The 19740-nt window shown below is 41.1% G+C and overlaps 1 long non-coding RNA gene across 1 annotated transcript in view; it reads right to left on the bottom strand.

Moving 5' to 3' along the window:
* LOC120622991 (uncharacterized) overlaps positions 1-19740 on the bottom strand; it is a 150722-nt gene that overhangs the window by 115060 nt on the left and 15922 nt on the right. Inside the window, exon 2 of the long non-coding RNA XR_005658614.1 lies at positions 1291-1379. This is a non-coding gene — a long non-coding RNA (uncharacterized LOC120622991). The remainder of the gene's footprint in view (positions 1-1290; positions 1380-19740) is intronic.

The raw sequence follows: 19740 nt of genomic DNA, 5'->3' as shown, positions 1-19740 counted from the left end.
CCATCTTGCCCTGTCTTGTTTATTGGTCACCCAGATGCAGGACAAGTGCTCAGCTGCAGCTTGGAGCAAGTGGCTTCTTTCTTGGTCTCTGTGAACGTTCTCCCGGGTCTAGTGGGCGTGTTCCATTGGTCTGGAACACATTTAAGCCTTACCATGTTAGTAAAATAGATTTCTGCCTGCTCCCGACCTCACCACGTTTCCTTGCATTGAATAGCTGGGCACAAATACCACTTATTGTAATCTGGGGTTTCTTTGTCACAATCCTTTGTATATCTATCTCCCTTAGAAAATTCACAGGGAGTGTACGTGAGCAAATGAAGCAGAATTTGGTCAACCCCAGATTCCTGCCAAAAGGACATTTAACAATAAAAACACTAACAATATAAACACTAAAAAAAAAAACTAAACATTTACTAACAATAAAAACATTAAGTTACTCCTCTTTTCTAGTAAAACTAAATGCAATTTGAGCAGCTGTTAAACACCATATGCTAGGTTAGGGAGTTTTCACAGGCAGTATTCTGTAACCATCACAGCCTCTTCACCTCCTCTTAAGTATGGGGAAGATGATCCTCAGAAAGTTTTACTGCCACTCACACTTCTAGAACTTGAAACCTGACTACCCAATCCCATTCCTAACACTCTTTTTATACCAAGTTCCATTTCCTAGAAAGAGAGGCCCTGGGTAGAATAGACAGTGAATTCAGACCAGTGTGTGCTTTTATAATGAATTTTTAAATTCTTTCCTCCACCAAATCAAGAACTGGGTGAAAATCAAATAAATAAACAAACACAATCCTGCCCACAATTCTATCCACTAAGGAGGAATTCTACAATGGCGCATTCTGCTGGAGGGGGATCAGTTCCTGCCTTTCCTTCATTAACCCAATTAAAATCTCATCACTCACAAAGGGAAATCAAAGACAGAGTCAGAAAGAGAGATTGTGGCTTTTGCCTCCAGGATGAAAAGCCAGCCAATCAGTTCTCTCCACCAACCCGCCTGCCCATTCTTAAACATTATTCGTTGGCTGTTATCACCAAGCTGGCCACACTTCTCAGAGAAAGTCTAACTGATCTTCTGCAGTTCTAGCAAAATGTCTTCCCCACCCCTGAACTTAGGGACGTCTACAGAAAACAAATTCGTAACCAGATTGACGCGTCTTGAATGTTTGGCAGAGGAAGAGTTTGTTGGCTTGGTGGGTTTGTTTTCAGGAGGCCATGGAAATCCAACTAAAGGTTTGGGACAAAGGTATAGGAAGAGGAAAGGAAAACGTTTTTCTGTTGGCTTACCATCGTGTAGTTCTTAGACATGGCACATCCCATGAGAAGCAATGGTACATTCTTTGGGTGAAATTCACAAGTCGAAGTTTGGGAGGACTCTGGGAGGAAGACGACCAAAGGAAAATTATCGATTACACAAGTAGGACACGGGACTCCATACCAAAACTAAAGCGATGTAACCATCGATAATCTTGGGACCACAAAATTCAGAGAGCTTCCCAGATAAGCCATGACTGATTTCCACAGAACTAAAAAGTACTTTGGACCTTGCTCCCTTCCATTCATAAAAACATTGCTATCAGTGAATGAGCTCACCACCCAATGTGATGATAAATTCTTTGGCACTTTAGGCTAAATCATTGTTGAACTCACCTCTCCCCTTTGACCCCTGGGAAATATTAACGTGTTCTCCTAGATCCAGGGAGGTACATAGGTGTCCCTGACTCTCCCAAGATGAGAAGGATGGGAACTCCCATTTATTGGCCAATATTTGCTGGGTTGATGATATGCAAAGAGAAATGGTCAGAATTCTGTCGAGACAGGCTTCGTTACTTGTGGGACCCAGTGCAAAATCAAAATGTGAAAACTCTTGTTCAAAAATTGTTGAGGATTTTTAAGATGGCAAAATAGCAGAGCATTTAACCAAGAGGAGGGCCCTTCTGAGCATGGAGACTTCCGCAACTGCTCAAGTCACAGGCCCACATACCTGGCCCTACTGAAAATCATCAATCAGCCACTGTCACAGATTTCTGAGAATGACCCGAAAAGTGGACATATCACAAAAACATATATTCTTTATGATCAGCTGGCTTTGGGGCACCTTTCCTGGAGTGGAAGATCTACTAGGATGGACTTGGTCCATCAGACTTAAAGAGCAAACTAAAGCAGGTCTCTGTAGACCCCACACGTTGGCCCTGGGGGTCTTACCTTTCTGAGTTTACAAGGAAGAAAGAAGCGATTTGTGTAAGGCAATTGATACAACAAAAGGAAGAGGAATATATCACTGAGGCTTAGAAGGAATTGCCCTAACGTCCCCCATTCCAGCAGGGTGAATGGGCAGTGAATGGGCAGACAGAACTTAATCATCGCACCATATCTGGGAGATACGAGAGAGAGGAGCAGTACAAAGACAATGATTTTTAAAAAGAAGACAAAACGCGGAATTTAAAATATGTAGGACAGCCACAAGTCACATAAAGTTTCAACCTACAGTGTAGATGCAGCACAATTTAACCAGCACAGAGAGTTATAACAGGGATCAAACTCTTAAGAAAAAAAAAAAAAAAATATATATATATATATATATATATATGAAAGAAATTCTAAGACTGAGACCCTTATGTCTATTTTTTCCTTGTGACAAAGGTATAGGAAAATGAAGACAATCTTTAGAGAAGACAACCTTTTTTTTTACTTTAGTGGCATGTACATTCCAAGGCTGAAGAATCAAATGCTTTCGCCTACTTATATTTTTACTGTGTATATTTTTACTATGTATATTTTACATAAATGCATGATAGACTTTATTTAATAAAAATGGTCATTGTAAAGAAAATTCAGTAACTATCTCTGAAACTTTAGTGCCCAAACAGAACCAGTATAGACAGGGACATATGAAAGATTAAGACAAAAATAAAAATATTAAAACACAAACATAAGGGAAAATATTAAAATATTAGGGCGACAAAAAAATGGGGGATCAAAATAACTAAGCCAACTATTGAGTCGAGGCTTGTCTTCCCTCTTAAGGGACGAAGTGGTAAAAGCAATATTTTTCCAGTGGGTTTTCTCAACTATCCTCTAAACTTTGGCTCTAAACTCAAATGTGCTGAGATATTACTGTCTCTTCACCCAAGAGGGACATTTAACTAAGGTACTGTCCATTCAATTTCAAGTAGACGCTGAATATCACCACCTCTGCATTTGTTTGGAAATAACATCTCGCCCCTCGATATTCCAAGGTTTGGGGGCTGGAGGTTATATTACAGCAACTTTTTTCCCCAAAAAATGTACATTGACGTTTAACCAAATTAACAAACATTAATTGCACATAAAAGCCACTTTGCTGAATTGTAATGAGCCATTTAATCCTATGGACCAAACCACCCGAGAGTTACGGGAGGAGAAGCAGAATTGGCAATTCTCAAACATTAAGATCCTTAGCTGCCTACACCCTGGCTCCTTCGAGGTCAGTGAAAGCTATGTTGCAGAAAAAGAACGTGAGTCCAAATTAGCAATTTGGCAGCGTTCTTCAAAAAGAAAACCGTAACCTCAGGACTTTCCCAGTGCTCTCAATGCAGTCTGCCAGGGAGTGTCGGTGGAGACAGTCTTATTTGTAGCCAGGGCAAAGAAGCTCCTCCCCACAGCATCCCCTTTCCTTACCATGCATGTAAAAATTAAAGAACTTCTCTTCCATCTTCAATATTTTTTGGGTGGTGGGGGCATGTCTCTCTCGGCTAATTGCTGATTTTCTCTTAGCCCAAGGCTGTGACACTTCCTGTCATATTACTTTTCTCGCCAGCAGTTCCTCGTCACAAAAATCATCTCTCCGTACTGTCTTCTCCGAGATGTGAGGGAATTGCAGGACTCCATCTCCACTTCCTCCCCCAATGAGAGTATAATTCTTGGAAACAGGTGACCTACAACTACAGCTTTACTTGATTTATCTTCCAGAGGGACAGGCTTTCTGTCCCATGATGGAGCGTATGGGCCATGTCTGTTTTCTTCACCTTTCTATTTTTGGGGCTGGACTTTTCCTAGCCACAGTAGCTGCTCAATAAAAGTTTAATGGATGAACAATGAGTGGTGAGGTGCCATGACTTATTATTTATTTCTTCCAAAAATGTCTTCTGAAGCACAGTGGAGTCCAAAGAAATCACATGTGGCCACCGGCATCAGCTTAGGCACAGATATTACCAGTGCATTTACTACTTGTCCTGCTAATTTCCATTTTGGTTGTGTGTACTCTAAAGCACTGAAGTGAAATGCAGGTCCACAGAATCCAGGGCATAGGAACCCAGTCACTGAGGTCCCCTTGCCTCAGTAACGACTTCGTCAGAAAGAATACGAGCAGAAATGAACAGTTTATCTTGTGAAACATGGAAATGATGGTTGAGTTTTGTCTTGCCCCTATTTCTTTCCTCCATTAGAAAGTTTCAAATACTGGGCATGACGGTTCTTATCTGCTATATTTTTTGTCAACTTCTACTTTGACTTCTGATTATTTTGATTTTATATATGTTGAGTCTATTATTTTGCCCATAGTGCCGCATGACTATTATATTACATTTCTACTGTGGTAAGCCCAGTTTGTGGTACTTTACTAGGGCAGCCTTAGGAAATGAATACACCATCTTAAACCACAAGCCAACAGCACACTTAACTGTGAATCACCAAAAACATTCGCATTAAATTCAGCAAGATGACAATAATTCCTGAAGGATAAGAACAACTGAGTGTGGACTGCTACACAGAAGGCCTCTCTCCCTCGTGCACATGGCCACCTCTGAATCCATTTAACTGGCATGTACAGTGCCCGAGCCGATATTCTACAAACAGTGAGGGAGAGGGAACATTACTAGTGACATGTGTGACGACTGTCACTGCATTTACTCCTATAACCATTCCTTCTGCAGGTGACAGACATCAGCTTGAATTCTTGAATCTTGCTTTTCCCATTCTTGTGCAGTCAGTCACTTAGCTTTCCCGAGCTGCTTTCTTCTAATCTATAAGACAGAGATAATATTTTTGCTACAGGAAAGATGAAGAAGAAATGCAAGTGGATCAAAAAGGCACTTAGCTCAATACTTGCCACACAGTAGGTGCTCAATAAATGTTGGTTTCTTTCCTTTCTGAAATATTGACATATCATGGTGAGCCTCAGAGATGAGAATTACATTTGGTCAATTATGCTATTCATATTCTCCCAACTGTGGTAAAATTATAGATTTAAAAATCTCTTTGTAGATCAATTTCTCTAAGTCTATTGAATTACAGAGAGGCAAATCACATACTGAAGCAAGAGGGAGGAAAGAATGTGGTGGGTGGGAGTTTTTTCTTAATTGGCCCACAAGGACGCATCATTGAGATAAAGGTAATGTTTCATCACTATTTTCTCTCTGTTTATGAAGATAGTGGTGGCCAAATGGTCTAAACCTACACACACCAATGGGGAAAACTGAGCTTTATGTACCATAAGTGGTTGATTTCACAGTTGTTCAATGCACAGAAAGTTTTTAATTTAGTATTTTCCCAGAGGCCTTTAAAAGTATTGGGTACATTTTGAAAAGTCCAATAAAAATTTGTCATTTTATATAGGGCCATCATTTTTTGTTTGTTGTGGATTTTTCCCCCTCTCAAACACAAATCAAGTGAAATATTTAAGGTCAGAGCCAAGCACCCAGGAGCTTATTAAAAATGAGTCCAAATGAATTTGCTGGCATATACTGGGAGTATGGAAATGAGGCCACATTTAAGAATCCCTGAGTGGGCCGGAGAAGGAATGCTATGCATGATACCCTTTGGGGTAAGCCAGGACTAGAAACCTGAGTAGCTGAGAATCAGCCCAGAGACATGTGCAGGAAGAGAGGTGCCTCAAAGGTCAAAGGGCAAGAAGCATGGAAGATCTAGTATATGAAAAACAGGAGGGAGGGGCTGCTGGCCACCAAGCCCACCTCCAACACACACACACATACTCATGCACTCACGCACGCACTCACACACGCACTCACTCCAAGTCAGTTATCTGATAGCCAAAGGAGATCCAGTTAAGGATGTCCACTAAAACTAACCTCATAGCATGCTTTCTCCCTATGCTCTCCAGTTGCAGTATATTTATTTGTACACGATCTAATCACCGATTTCCATCAATCCTATATTTTAACATCACGAGAATCACTTCAGTTACTTATTCATCAGCTATATATTTATTGAATGTTCGCTGACCCTTGGTAAGGCCTGGGATAAAATGCTGAACAAAAATTGGCACAGTCACTTCCTCAGTGAATTTGGTGTTTAGCAGGGAGCTCTGCCCCCATCCTGCTCTAACTGCCTTAACTCTGAATATGAACGTTCTTCTGTGAACCCTTCCTCGCTGCCTTCAGTCTTCCTTCTTCTCTATTACCCTTCACACTCCAGCCTCAGGAGATGTCAATCTGATCACATTATTCAGCTTAGAAATCCATGATGGCCCCCCACTGCCCACAGAAGACTCTTTAATAAGATGTAGAAGACTCTGGCATGGATTTTTATTTTTTTCCCTCCAGCCTCATCTTTCAGCTCTGCTCCTACTTAATGTTTCAGGAATTCCTGTAGGTTGTTATCGATCCAAAACACTATATTAGAACATACCCCCTTTCCTTGGTGCTTCCACCCAACATTTTAAATTACTCTGGACTTTGATATCTCCCCAAATGCCAACCTGTTTCATGGGCCCTCTGTCTTATTGGTCCTACATATTAGACACTCTACAAATGATCTCTTCATGGATTGCCCCGTCTTGGAAATAGTCACACTACAATCTGCACAACACAAAATGTGTTCCTCAGTTCAGGTGAATATTTACTGAAACCTAAGCCAGACTCTGCTCAGTTTGAGGCTACAGAGATGAGTAAGGCATAACCCTTTACCCCAAGGACATGACAATCTACTTCAGGGGGCATAAATAAGAAAATAGGGTAGTGCAGTGTGATGTATTAAATCATATAATATCATATGATAAAACTAAGATTATGTGTTTCATAGGAATGAGTAGTTGGTTTTAGGTGCTTTTGACTCAAGAGTAAGAGGCCTTTGTAGAACAGCTGATTTCTGGGTAAGGTTTCAATGGATTGTGGTAGACAGAATAATGGCCCCCAAAGATGTCCACCTCCTATTCCAGGAACCTGTAACTATGTTTACTCTGCTTGGCAAAAGGGATTTGCAGATGTGGTTAGGGATCTTGAGATGGGGAATTATTCTGGATGATCCAGACAAGATCAATGTAATCACAAGGGTCCTCAGAAGAGGGAGGCAGAAGAGTCAGAGAGAGAGATTTGAAGACGCTACCTACACTGCTGGCTTCGAAGGTGGAGGAAGGGGCCACAAGCCAAGAAGTGTAGGCAGAATCCAAAGTAACAGATTCTCCCCTAGAGCATCCAGAAGGAACACAGCCTTTGGAAACCTTGAGTTTAGCCCAATGAAACCCATTTTGGGCTCTTGACCTCCGCAACTGTAAAAGAATAAAATTGTGTTGTTTTAACCACTAAGTTTGTAGCAATTTGTTATAAAAACAATAGGAAACATATGCAGACACACAGGAGTTTACTGAGAATTCGCTAGAAGAACTAGACAGGCAAAGAAAGCATCCTAGACCACTCTGCCATCTAGGAAAAGTGAGGCAGGGTCATCAGAGATCCTCAGACCAAAGTTAGCTGTCAGAGGAGTCCTGTGTCTCTCTGAACCGGGCCTGCTATACTCAGTCATTGGCTGGGAACAGCTCAAGAGAAGATGGACCGCAGCACGAACACAGTGAAGGATTCAGAACACAGCAGGTGGGTCTTCAGCCATCTCCCTCCCTAAGGTAGGGGGGCTGTGAGGCTAACTGCCATGCCCACTACAGTGACTGTGCTACTGCCACTGCTCCTGATGGAAACTGGAACCCCCACCCCCACCAGCTCAAGGTGGACCAGCCCTCAGTGGGGCTCTCCGGGTACTGGGATGAGATAGTCTGCCCTTCCCTTCTCTGTCGGCACACCTGGGATGGTGAAAAAGGCCACATCTATTCTCCCCAGGACTAGAAACCCTCCTTTCCCAATCCTTTTTGCTTATGCTTTCTTTATTCATACCTGGCAGGTGAGTTAGTGTTCTCTGTGTAAATTTTCAGTGTGAGGAAAATAATCACTTTTTAGTTCCTCCTTAAGAACTAGGAAATTAGTCTTTAAATAGATTAAAATATCCTGTTTTGTGGTTTATCTCCATCTTCCCCAGCTCTTGGAAGCTGGAGCTCCTTACGGCCCCTCCCCACAAAAGACCCATCGTGCCCTGGGCACAGAGATAACCAGACATGGCCAATATCAGAGAAGGCTTGGGGCTCAATCACTGCACTGAGCACCCACTGCTACTGGCTGTTCTGTATCCATTCTCTTTGCTTCTAGTAACTGAACACTTTCTTCCTATGGGGAACCTATTCTACAGGATTCAAGTGAATGAGATTGACCCACGATACCCTGTAAGAGAAAGACTTGAGCAGGTGATCCGGCACGCCCAATCATTTTAGTCTATTCTCTTAACTGAAGTGACTGGCTTAGGATGGTCCAGAAATGGAATCCGCATTTGTCTGATACAGCTCCACACTAAACTAAGATACATACAAAGCACAGCACTAAGTAATGTTCTCCCACTGCAATCATCCCATCTCTTTGTCATTTTTGATGTAGTCAGATCTCTTGATGTAGATATCCATTCTGCCTGACTTAGAAATTCATCAATTGCCCTCCAGATTTGAGTTTCTGGGCCAGAATCACCCTAGGACTGCTTGGCTCTACTTTCTCAGGTCGATTGCAAGGCCATCAATCCCTTCCTGAGCTGGATCCTGCCCTGGACTCTTCCTCCCTGAGGCCCCCAAGAGGTCCCAGAAAGCCCGCTGTCTTCACCTACCACCAAACTGTACCATAGAATACTAATTACAGACTCCACTCGGCACCTCGAGCACCATTTAGCCAAGACGAAAGCAAAGGCAGACTTGAGGCAGCATCCGTCATTCAAACTGTGTTTAGAAAATCCTAGCTTTGTGGCCTTTGTGCTACACGAGCATCATGTGCCCAGCCCCCTTCTGAGTGGTGATGGAAAACAGAAGACCTTCAGAGACCATGCTATTATGTGTGGAAAAGTAAAAATTGCTGAAATTAGTCATGAAAGATCCAAATATCTCCTGTTGTTAAATCTGAGGCACGTATATGTGCAGTGGGAATAAAGTTATTAAAAACATTTTTTCACTATTTATGTGTGTCCTACCATCTAGCTTGGCTCTTTATGGAGAAATGGAAGGAGGAGCCAGTCATGTCCTTATGGAAGAGAAGGAGCCAAGGAAGGCGGTCTCGGGTTCAACACCACACCTGCTGTTGACCCCAGACAGGCCCAGGCTGGGGCTGAAAGTCATCTGATGTGCCCACAGCTTCCGTCTGTCCACAAAAGCAGGAGGACAGTCAGCAAGGTTCCTCAAGAGTAACTTAGTGACAGCAAGGGAATATAGGCTCTACACGATCCATTTATCAAAAGTTATTTTTTCCTAAATGAAATTGTTATCATTCCATCAATTTCTGTTAAATTAGATATTGGTAGAGTACAGGGCTTATCATCAGACCTGAATTTGAGTCTCGATTCTGCCACTTACTAGCTGTGTGATCTTAGGTGATTTTCCTAACCTCTCTGATGCCTAGAATCCTCAGCTTTAAAGTGCGAACCATAAATGTATAGGGTTGCTGTGAGGATTAGATGAGATATTGCTTGTAAAATGCTCAGCGTGACACCATATGCATTGTGGGAGCTCTGTGACTGTCAGCAATGATGATGGCAAAGAGAAAGATGTTGACCATTCATTCTATTTGCACAGGAGGAGTTCAATAAAAGTGTCCCCATTAGGCCTTTTCGATGAAGGCCACCTAGACCCAAGAGGAGGCACCAGTAAGCTCTTTGGTGTCAGAACATATCATGAGAAAAAAAAAAAAACGATTTCCTGGGCAGTAGTGACAAACAATAACATGTAACCCTCTGAAGAGTCAGTGGCTCTCTTTAGTTCAATCAGCGGGCAAAAGTTCAGCCACTGACACCAAGTCTTGCAAATGCTCTTCTCTCTTGGGACTGCAGATTCCAATGGGAAACCTCTGGAGATGAGGCTCTCTGGAGACTCTGGGTTCACCCTATCTTGAGTGAGGCCAGAAATACCCCAGGCAGAGCTGACTTCTAGCAGGATGTCCCCACAGCTGACCGCAAGTGGCGATCAAGAGGGGAAGGCTGAGGCAAGTAAGACCAATAGGGGAGAAGTCCGGTAAACTCCCTTAAAGTTCAAACATTTCATTTTGCCCTGATTCTGTTCCACGCTAAGGGGTCAAGTCATTTCTTATTTTATCCAAATCAGCTCAGCACCCTCTAGAGAGAAGACAGGGGCACCTCTATAATATTCCCAAACCCTTTGACTAAATATCTATACAAAATGCCACTAGACGTTAGAAACTTACACAGCTTAAAATAAGAGTGCTCAATGCCCTTGTTCAAAAATAAACATGTGGGTGAGATTTCAGTACTTCAGTGATGCATATATCAGCTGGTCTGACACTTTTTAGTTGTTTTATGGAAGATTGGATTTGGTTTGATGCAAAAGTTTCCTTGAGACTTAGGACTCCCTCTGAGAGCCATTTGCACAGAAAGGTTCCATCTCAAAAGATCGCTTCAAGATTGTATGCCCATCACACTGGTCTCTGTTCCCCGCTCACAGGTTTGCATGGACAGTCACAGCCAAAATTTCTCTCTGTGTGTAATTTCTTGTATCTCATGAAACAATGGAAAAAAACTGGAAAGGTCTCTCAAACTCTCTGGTTTTTCATCTGGGACAAGGGTCCATCTGAAACTTCTGAGGATGTGACAACTGAATGGAGATTGGGAGCCAGAGTGAGCATTAACTAGTCAAAGGAGGGGCATGTGTCTCAGTCAAGAGTACATTTAAGAACCCAGGAGAGGGACTGGTGCTGGGCTACAGCCAGCTTGTACCAGTTCACCAAAGCCAGCTGTGAGCAACTCTTCTCAACTCTATGCTCAGCAATGTCACATTTATAGCTTGAAATTGGCCTTGGTGGGAGTATTTACATAACAGAATCTGGAAGATGTTAAAAATCAAGGCTTTTTTTAAGGTTAAGGACCTCATTGTCTTTCTTGTATACTTGTTGCTAGAAGTCTGCATGGCTGATTACAGAAGCTCATGAAAGGAGAATTTGCTGGGAAATAAGTTGGACGTAGTTACAGAATTCAGTCCTCTGCTTCCTCAACCAATTTCCTAATGTACAGAGTGGTCGAAAATCAGTATGGAGGAATGGTGTAAAACTGGGCCGACACCCCAAGTGCCTCAATTCCTGATTGGTCCTCAGAGAAGCAGGTTCTCCTGTGCCTTGAGCAGCAACATTTCTCTAAGAACAACCAGACATCTGAGTCTCACTTTCTTCATAGCTTTGACCATTTTTCTCAGTTATAAACTTTCAGTTGAAAGCATTGCTATGGTTCATACTAGTTTGTTTATTTGTTTGTTTGTCTGTTTGTTTTGTCCTGAAGCCATCCTCACAAGGACTTGATAAATCACTAGTCTTTCTCCCTATATTACAGGAAGAGAAGGGATTAAAGGTCCAGCCTTTTCTACAAATGTGACAATATACAGCTCAGCATAAAATTTGGATAAAATTAACAAGGCTTAATTTTAACAGTGGGAGTTCTAGAGTCAGTAATATTTAGATTCAAATCGTGACTCCATCACTACTTTTTGTGACGGGAGCAGCTTATTTATCTTTTCTGTGCCCAAGTGGCCTTAAAGGATTTTGATATCACCTACCTCCTAAAATTGTGATGAAGATTTAATGAGATAACACATATATAATCCTTGGCATAGACTCTCCTATGTAATAAGTTTCCCATAAATAGTAGTCAAAGGTTTTGAGAAACTAAAATTATAGACTTGCAAGGGATCTAGAGATTACTTAGTCAAACATCCTTCACTGTACAGCTACTACTTATCAAGAACTACTATGTGCCAACTTGCTTTCTGGATGCTTGTTATTATTTACAATTCATAAAGAGCCCAACAAGCTACATATCATTATCCTCATTTTCTTAATGAAGGACATGAGGGTAAGTGACTTAAGGCCACAGTTAATATCCGGCTAAACCAGAATTTTCATCTAGGTCTGTCTTCAAAATGTATGCCATCTCTCTACACAATGTGCCTCAACAGGTAAGAAAGTCCAGAGAGAGGACCTAATTTGCCCAATATTTTTTAAAAATTAATAGTCCAACCTCAATTTAAGGCTTTGAATCCTATGCTGGTATACTTTTCATCGACCTCAATGTCTCACCCAACACCACTCAAATAGATTTAGATCAGCTCTATTCAGGACATTCGTGTGTCAAAATAAATCATGTTACATGTTGGCCAATAAAGGAATTTGAAAACCCCTGTTCATAAGTGGAAGCAGGGGACACTAAATACCTTTTGATTATCCAAAGGCATGAATTACAGCTTTAGGCTTTTTTTTCCCCATAAGCCCCACATTTCTAAGCTTCCCAGCATGGCTTCTAGTCCTGGTGCCCAAGGAATCTGTGCCTCAGTTTCCACATTTGGAAAGAGGACTCATAACACTTTACAATGCCATTGTGAGAATAAAGTAATCTGAAAGCACTAGGTATAATTCTGTATACACAATAGGTGCCCATGCACATTTAGTTTCCTTCCCTCCCCTGGAAATACAACTTTGCTGTATAGTCGCATCCTAATCTCAGCACTGAGGAGGACACAATATTCTATAAGAAATGCCCTGAACTGGGGGTAATCCCAGGCATTGTTCGCACCAAAAGAGATTCCTCTATCAGGACTCTCCCTCTATGATAGGTGGTGGTGGCAGGGGATCAAAGTGCAGTCTTAGGACATTCAGCAAACATTAACTGCTTTATTAGTGATTACTCCACTTCAAGCTCTAATGCCAGTTAATCACTTACACAAGGCCATGAGTGCGGACAGGTAAGTCACAGAGATGAAAGAGCAACACACTCAGGTGCTTTCTTAAATGAGTCGTGTGAAAGAGGCAGGAAAACCAAGTCCCGCATCCCGATCCTGTGATGAGTCTGTGTTCACATCCAGTCTCTTTTACTGCTTTTGAGAAAATGTATTTGGAGAATGAAGACCACATGCCAGCCCAGTTCTGCTGGCAACCAGCCATGGGCCCTTGAGTAAGTCACTATGTAGCTTATATTTATGAAGGAGCGTGGACTAGGTCAGAAAGACCTGGCTTTAGATTCAAGGATCTTCACTTTCCTGAACTGGCTTCACAATCTATGACCACTCTGAACGTTTCTCTAAAGTCTACAGTGGAGCTATTCTTAATTGATTATTTATGATGGTGTTCTGATTGGTTGGTTTGCCATAGAAAATCATTTGGTCTGATTCTCTGTATTAGTTGCCTATTGCTGCTATAACAAATTACCATAAACTTAATGGCTTAAAATAATACAAGCTTAGTGACTTAAAACCCAATGCCTTACAGCTTTGGGGGTGAGAAGACCAACGGATCTTATTGTACTAAAATTGCAGTATCAGTAGGACTGGGCTCCTTCTGGAGGCTTTAGGGGAGAATGCATGCCCTTCCCTTTCCCAGCTGCTACAGCCTGCCTGTATTCCTCAGCTCTGATCTCTTGTTCTACCTTCAAAGTACATCACTCTAGCCTCTACTTTGTCAACTTATCTCCTTCTCTGACTTCTGGATTACAGTGGACCCTGGAGATTAAATTGGGAACATCCACATAATCTAAAATAATCTTCCTATCTCAGGGTCTTTAATCATATCTGCAAAGTCTCTTTGGCCATATTAGGTACCACAGTCACAAGTCTTAAGATTAGAATGTGGACAGCTTTGGGAGAAAGTGTTGTTCTGCCTATCACACCATCTTAACAGTCAGTCAAGTTAAAATTACATGACAGTCATCCAGGAGAAAGAGTTTAACCTCTAATGGCAAACCACACTGATGATAACAAGGAAATGGAAGAGAAAACAAGAGTCAAAATCAACGGAAATTATCATTTAGCAGGGCTGACCTGAGAAAATTACACTAATCTGTTCTGTTTCCATCTGTGGAATGGGGATTATAACACTACCAATCACATAGATGAGTTGGGATTAAATGAGATAATATTCACAAAGCATTTGTTTCAGTCTCTGGCATATAATGGCAATACAAAGAATTCTAATCCTGATGTCTTACCTTCTTTGCAATTACTATGCCATTCACACAAGAAGAAAAGAGCTCGTTGTTGAGTGCTCAAAGATAAGTGTCACCGTGACTTGCCAACATGGTATATGACATCTCCTAATAACTCTCAGAGAACATCTTGCAGACTTCTCTTGCCAGACTTAATCATACTATTAGATTTTAAAAGTGGTCAGCAACATGAATGGCAGTTTAGAGTTGCAAGGCATTTTCTCCTCTGCTCTTCATCACAACTCTCTACCCAAAGGTGTTGGAGTCACCTTTTGACATTTAGAACTCAGGGATACTCAGCAAGTCACTTCCCCTCTGAGTCTCGGTACCAGCTCCCACTCTGGTAAGGCTCTGCGTTTCCATCATTTGGGCATAAATGTAAAACTGAATGTAATTGTTGAGTGACAGATTAGTGGAGTCAGGCTATATTTAAGAAAATGTTCCAAGGAAGGTTTGATTGGATTAATTCTTCTAGAACCCTTGCAATTAAGTGAAGCAATGATAGAGGCTAATTGACAGGCTTGCCTAGGGTGAGCTGGCTTTCTTTCTATCGGTCTTGCCCTTAGTTATTTAGGGAGATAAATATTTAGGTTCCAAGAAATCATATTCAGTTTCTCTGGGGCTTTCTCAGTTCAGCTGGATAGGAAAAGAAGGTACATCATAAATCCAGTGACAGCTATTCTGGAACTGATTGGAAACTTTCAAACCTAATTAAAGTGGTTTTCCTCTTTGAATTTGCTCCAGGTATCCATTTATTGCCTAGGCTAGAAACTAATTTGTAGCAGGATTTGAGATCTAGGCCCTTATATTAGGAGATGTGTTATATATGATTAAGCTAAACCATTTAGTTTAATATCAGAGAAGTAATTTGTAATAAAAGAAATTGCATTCTATATTCAAGAAACAAAATACTCTTCTAACTATCAACAGAATTAAATTGCATAAAAATATATTTTCTAAAACCAAGTACCAGTTTCAGGAGCTTTCTAAACATACACTTAGAAATCTTTGCCTTAGAATCATTTCTTCAACACTACATCCAATTCCTCCATACATAAACTCGGTACCTCTTCCCCGTTGCCTTTTCTTCCTCCTCCTTTCTAATCTCATGTCAACCTCCTTCTATTGCAGTGTCATTATAAGGAAAGAATAAGATGTTGTCAATTCCTTAGCACAGTACCAGGCACGTAGAAGGCACCCACCAAATCATAGCCAATTCCAAACCATCATCATTTGGCTAGACACCCTCTGTTCTAGAGGGTGAGGGAGGGTGGGAGAATCATTAATTGAGGGATCTAATCTGTGTCTAACAATTGTTTTCCCTGAGCTCCCAAAACCACTGTAATGTAGATCTGGCTATTTCCATATTACAAGAAGAACCGAGGCACAGATACATTATCACTGTTGCTACAATCAAATATCCACTTAACTCTCACTCGGCTTGCGCATCTCTGCTCAAATATTGCCTCTCCAGGGAAACCTTCCCTGAATCCCTGGACAAAGTCAAATCTCCCTGGTATACAATCTCACAACATCAGGCACCCCTCCCCACTTCATAATTCTCACAATTGCGTGTTTACTTTTATTTGTATTATTATTTGATTACTATTTGTCTCTGCCAAAACTTGATAAGCTTCTTATGTGATTTCTCGTTGTTATGCTCCAGTATCTGAGACACATTGGTACTCAGTAATTAATTTGTGAATGAATAAATGAAAGAATGAGTGGATGAATCAAAAAGACCAACAATAACAAGTGTTGGCAAAGATATGGAGAAATCGGAACCCTTATAAACTGCTGGTGGAATTGCAAAATGGTGCGACCACTTTGGAAAACAATCTGTAAGTTCTTTAAAATGTTAAAAAAAGTTACCATGTGACACAGCAATTCGACTCCTAAGTATATATTCAAGAAAATTGAAAATATATGTCCAATCAAAAGCCTTTACATGGTCATATTATTCATAATAGCCAAAACATATGAAAAAACTCAAATGTCTATTAATAAATGAATAAACAAAAGGTACTATATCCATACCATGAAATATTATTCGGCAATGAAAAAGAATAGAGAACTGATACATGCTACAACATGGACGAATCTTGAAAATTTTTATTTTAAGTGAAATAAGCCAGTAATAAAAAGCCATATACTGTGTGATTCCATATATATGAAATGTTCAGAATAGAGAAATCCATAGAGACAGAAAGCAGATGAGCGATTGCCAGGGCTGGGAGAGGAAGGAATTGGGAGTGACTGCTTAGAGATGAGACGTTTCTCTTTAAAGATCATAAAAATGTTTTGGAATTGATAGTGGTGATGGTTACACAACCATGTTCATAAACTGAAAAGAAAAAAACAAAAAACAAAAAAAACACTGAAATGTACACTTTAAAATGATGAATTTGAGCACAGAGGATTTTGAGAGAAGTGAAACCACTCTGTACGATACTATAACGGTGGATACATAGCATTATACATTGGTCCAAACCCACGGGATGTACATCGATTGTGAATCCTAATGTAAACTATAGACTTTGGGTGATTATGATGTGTTAACGTACGTTCATGAGTTGTAACAAATGTACTACTCTGATGGAAGCTGCTGATGATGGGAAAGGTTGTCCGTGTGAGGGCAGAGGGTATATATTGGGAATCCTTGTAGCTTCTGCCCAATTTTACTGTGAACCTAAAACTTGTCTAAAAAATAAAATCTAGTTTGAAATGGTGAGTTTTATGAATAATATGTCAAAAAAACTATTATTTAAAACCCAACCCTTAGAGGTCTAATAGTTTCTTTTCTGAGCCCCTTCCTGGCTCAGTCTTTATTATATATGATCTTTATTTAGTCTTCATGAAAGCTTTCTAACGTATGTGTTATCATACATATTTTATAGATTAAGAAGTTAAGGCTCAGGATCATGAAGTAACTTGTTGAAGGTTACAATCAGTAAGTAGAGGTGAAGGGGCTGTGATTGATGGCTGCTTGAAGGATCTCTAACACGTCTTTGGGCAAAAATATGTTTCCTTCTTACCAGTCTTTTTAACTCAAGTTCCTCGTTTTACGCTTTGGGGAAACTGACACTTGCAGAGATTGCCAAAATTAGAATCCACAGTGTAGCCCTTTTCCATGACATCACACTGTGAGATGGATCTAAATCAATAAACACTTTCTCTGTATCTAATGATGGAAGGTGTTACATAAACAAGAGAGCTGACAACCTTACTTTTACTGGATGGAAACAAAGGACCAAAAAAAGTCTGTAAAAATGACTGAAAAAAAATACAATATGATCCTTAACCAAATGTCAAAAGATTTCAGAGAGAAATTATGTAAGATAGGGTGGCCAGAAAATACTTTCTAGAGAAAGGCTGCTACTCTGAGTCCTGAATGATGAACAGTACTTGGAACCGTCCATGAATTATTGAGAGAGAAACTGAACATTACAGTGCAAATTCCGTCATCTGCACCATGAGCATTCTCACCTTCCTTACGGGAACTGTGGGAGAGGGAGGCTGAATTTCTGCTTCTCTTTAAATAGGAAAGTGGGGAGAAGGAAAGGGTCCCACTTTACATCCGTGGGGGCAATGTGGAGCAGGAACCTTGGACCCTTTGCCCACTCCCTTCCCAAGATCTTTCTATCAGAGAATGACCTTCTAAGCTGGTTGTCCACAGTGGAAGATAACCAAGCCACCCTTACAGAGACCCAAGAGCAGTGGTCTATTTGGGGGCCTATATGGCAATGTCTGCAGACATTTTTGGTTGTCGTGACTTGGGGGTGATGGGGTTCTACTGGTATCTAGAGTGGGTAGAGCTCAGAGCTGCTCCTAAACATCCTACAAGTGCAGGACAACACCCCGCGACAAAGAATTACCCAGCCCCAAATGTAAATAATGCTGAGATTGAAAAATCCTACCCAAGAAGGACCTACTCTTAGTTATTCTTCCAGTCCCAGTCTAGGCCAAGCACTATTCCCATGCCAGAGGAGAATCCACCTTCCCACCTTCTTCCTTAGACAATTATTGACCAAGTAACCTGGACCATCAAGGATTGGGCTGCACGTGCCAGCTACTTACTAGTATCTGAGAGCTTTGTGTCTAGCTATCCTCTTATTTGGTACACCGATTTGGCTTTTCCTTCAATTATAATGTCCCTTCTTCTGGTTCAGAAGCAAAACAAGCAGTGATTCAGGAAGGAGGAGCAAGTAGTTTTCCTGAAGCCCCGCGGCCTAATCTCTACTTATCGTAGGAATCCTACATTGCATGGTACATGGATTACTATCCAAGCTCTTCCTTTTGTTTTCCTTTCGTTTGCCCTAGTTCTGGTACTTCTCTTGACTTAGGACACTTGAGAACAAGAGGGTGAATGGCAAAGTCTAGGTGCTGCAATTGACAGAGTACTCCAAAATGCTACCCTCACATTCAAGTCTGTCTTCCCAGCAGACACATGACCTGTGAAAGTAGAAAATGGGTATCAGAGGAATTGGGCAGAGATATTCCATTTGCAGTAAAAATTCCAGATCATCCCAAACCCAATGGCTGAGATGCATTTTCAAGAGGAATTGATGGGTGTCTTTGAGCATGGGGGCTTCAGGGCATGTTTTAGCCAAACCTCCCAGGGGCATCCATCTGCTCCAAGCCAAGACAACTCACCCCACGAAGAGGATAGTGGGGATCTGAAAACACCTGCAGCTCTGAGGAGATGGGCTTATGGAAGGGCCCACATTCTCACTTGCTACCAGTCTGCTTGGGTCTTGAAGGCAACTAATGGGTCATCTCAGAGAAAGAAGATGCAGCTCTGGCTGAGGCAATCCCATTAATCCGATCCACCCTCTCTGAGTGTCCTTTATAGGAAGACTGTGTAAAGATCCCACGTGGGTACATGTGGCCCAGTCTAAGTCCTGCTTAATGGAAGGTTGACAGTTACAGGTTCTATAAACACAGGGTGAAAGACTGACACGTCCAAGGGCAATTCTCAGTGGGCATTTGATTCTCATCATTTGTTTGGTATTATTTTTCGCAGCATGTCTTTCCATGCTGCAAGTCATGAAGCCTTCAACATCTCAAATTTCTTAGCCCTATGAAACTTCTGCTGATAATGTAATGTAATCACTCTCTGAACTGCAACACTCTCTGGGGTGGTGCACATTTGCAGCTTCAAAACAAGCATAGCGCATCACTCTGAGCACGGAGAAGATCAAAGAGGTGACAGTGAAGGTCCAGGATGGCAGTTATCAAACTTATGGCCTTAAGGACCCATTCACACTTATAATCTATTGAGGTCCCCAATAGATTATGTGAGTTACATCTATTGATATTTACATTTTAGAAATTCAAAGTGATGAAACTTTTAAATATTTAATCACTCGTTTAAAATAACAATACTAAACCCATTACATGTCAACATAAATAACACAATTTTGTTTAATAGGCATTTAGTGAGAAGGGTGGCATTAATATTTTTTGCAA

Source organism: Pteropus medius, unplaced genomic scaffold (assembly GCF_902729225.1).
Source record: "Pteropus medius unplaced genomic scaffold, Ma_sr-lr_union100, whole genome shotgun sequence".
In the NCBI taxonomy this organism is placed as follows: Eukaryota; Metazoa; Chordata; class Mammalia; order Chiroptera; family Pteropodidae; genus Pteropus; species Pteropus medius.
The sequence above is the reverse complement of the archived record's forward strand: the minus strand, read 5'-3'. Positions and strand labels throughout refer to the sequence as shown.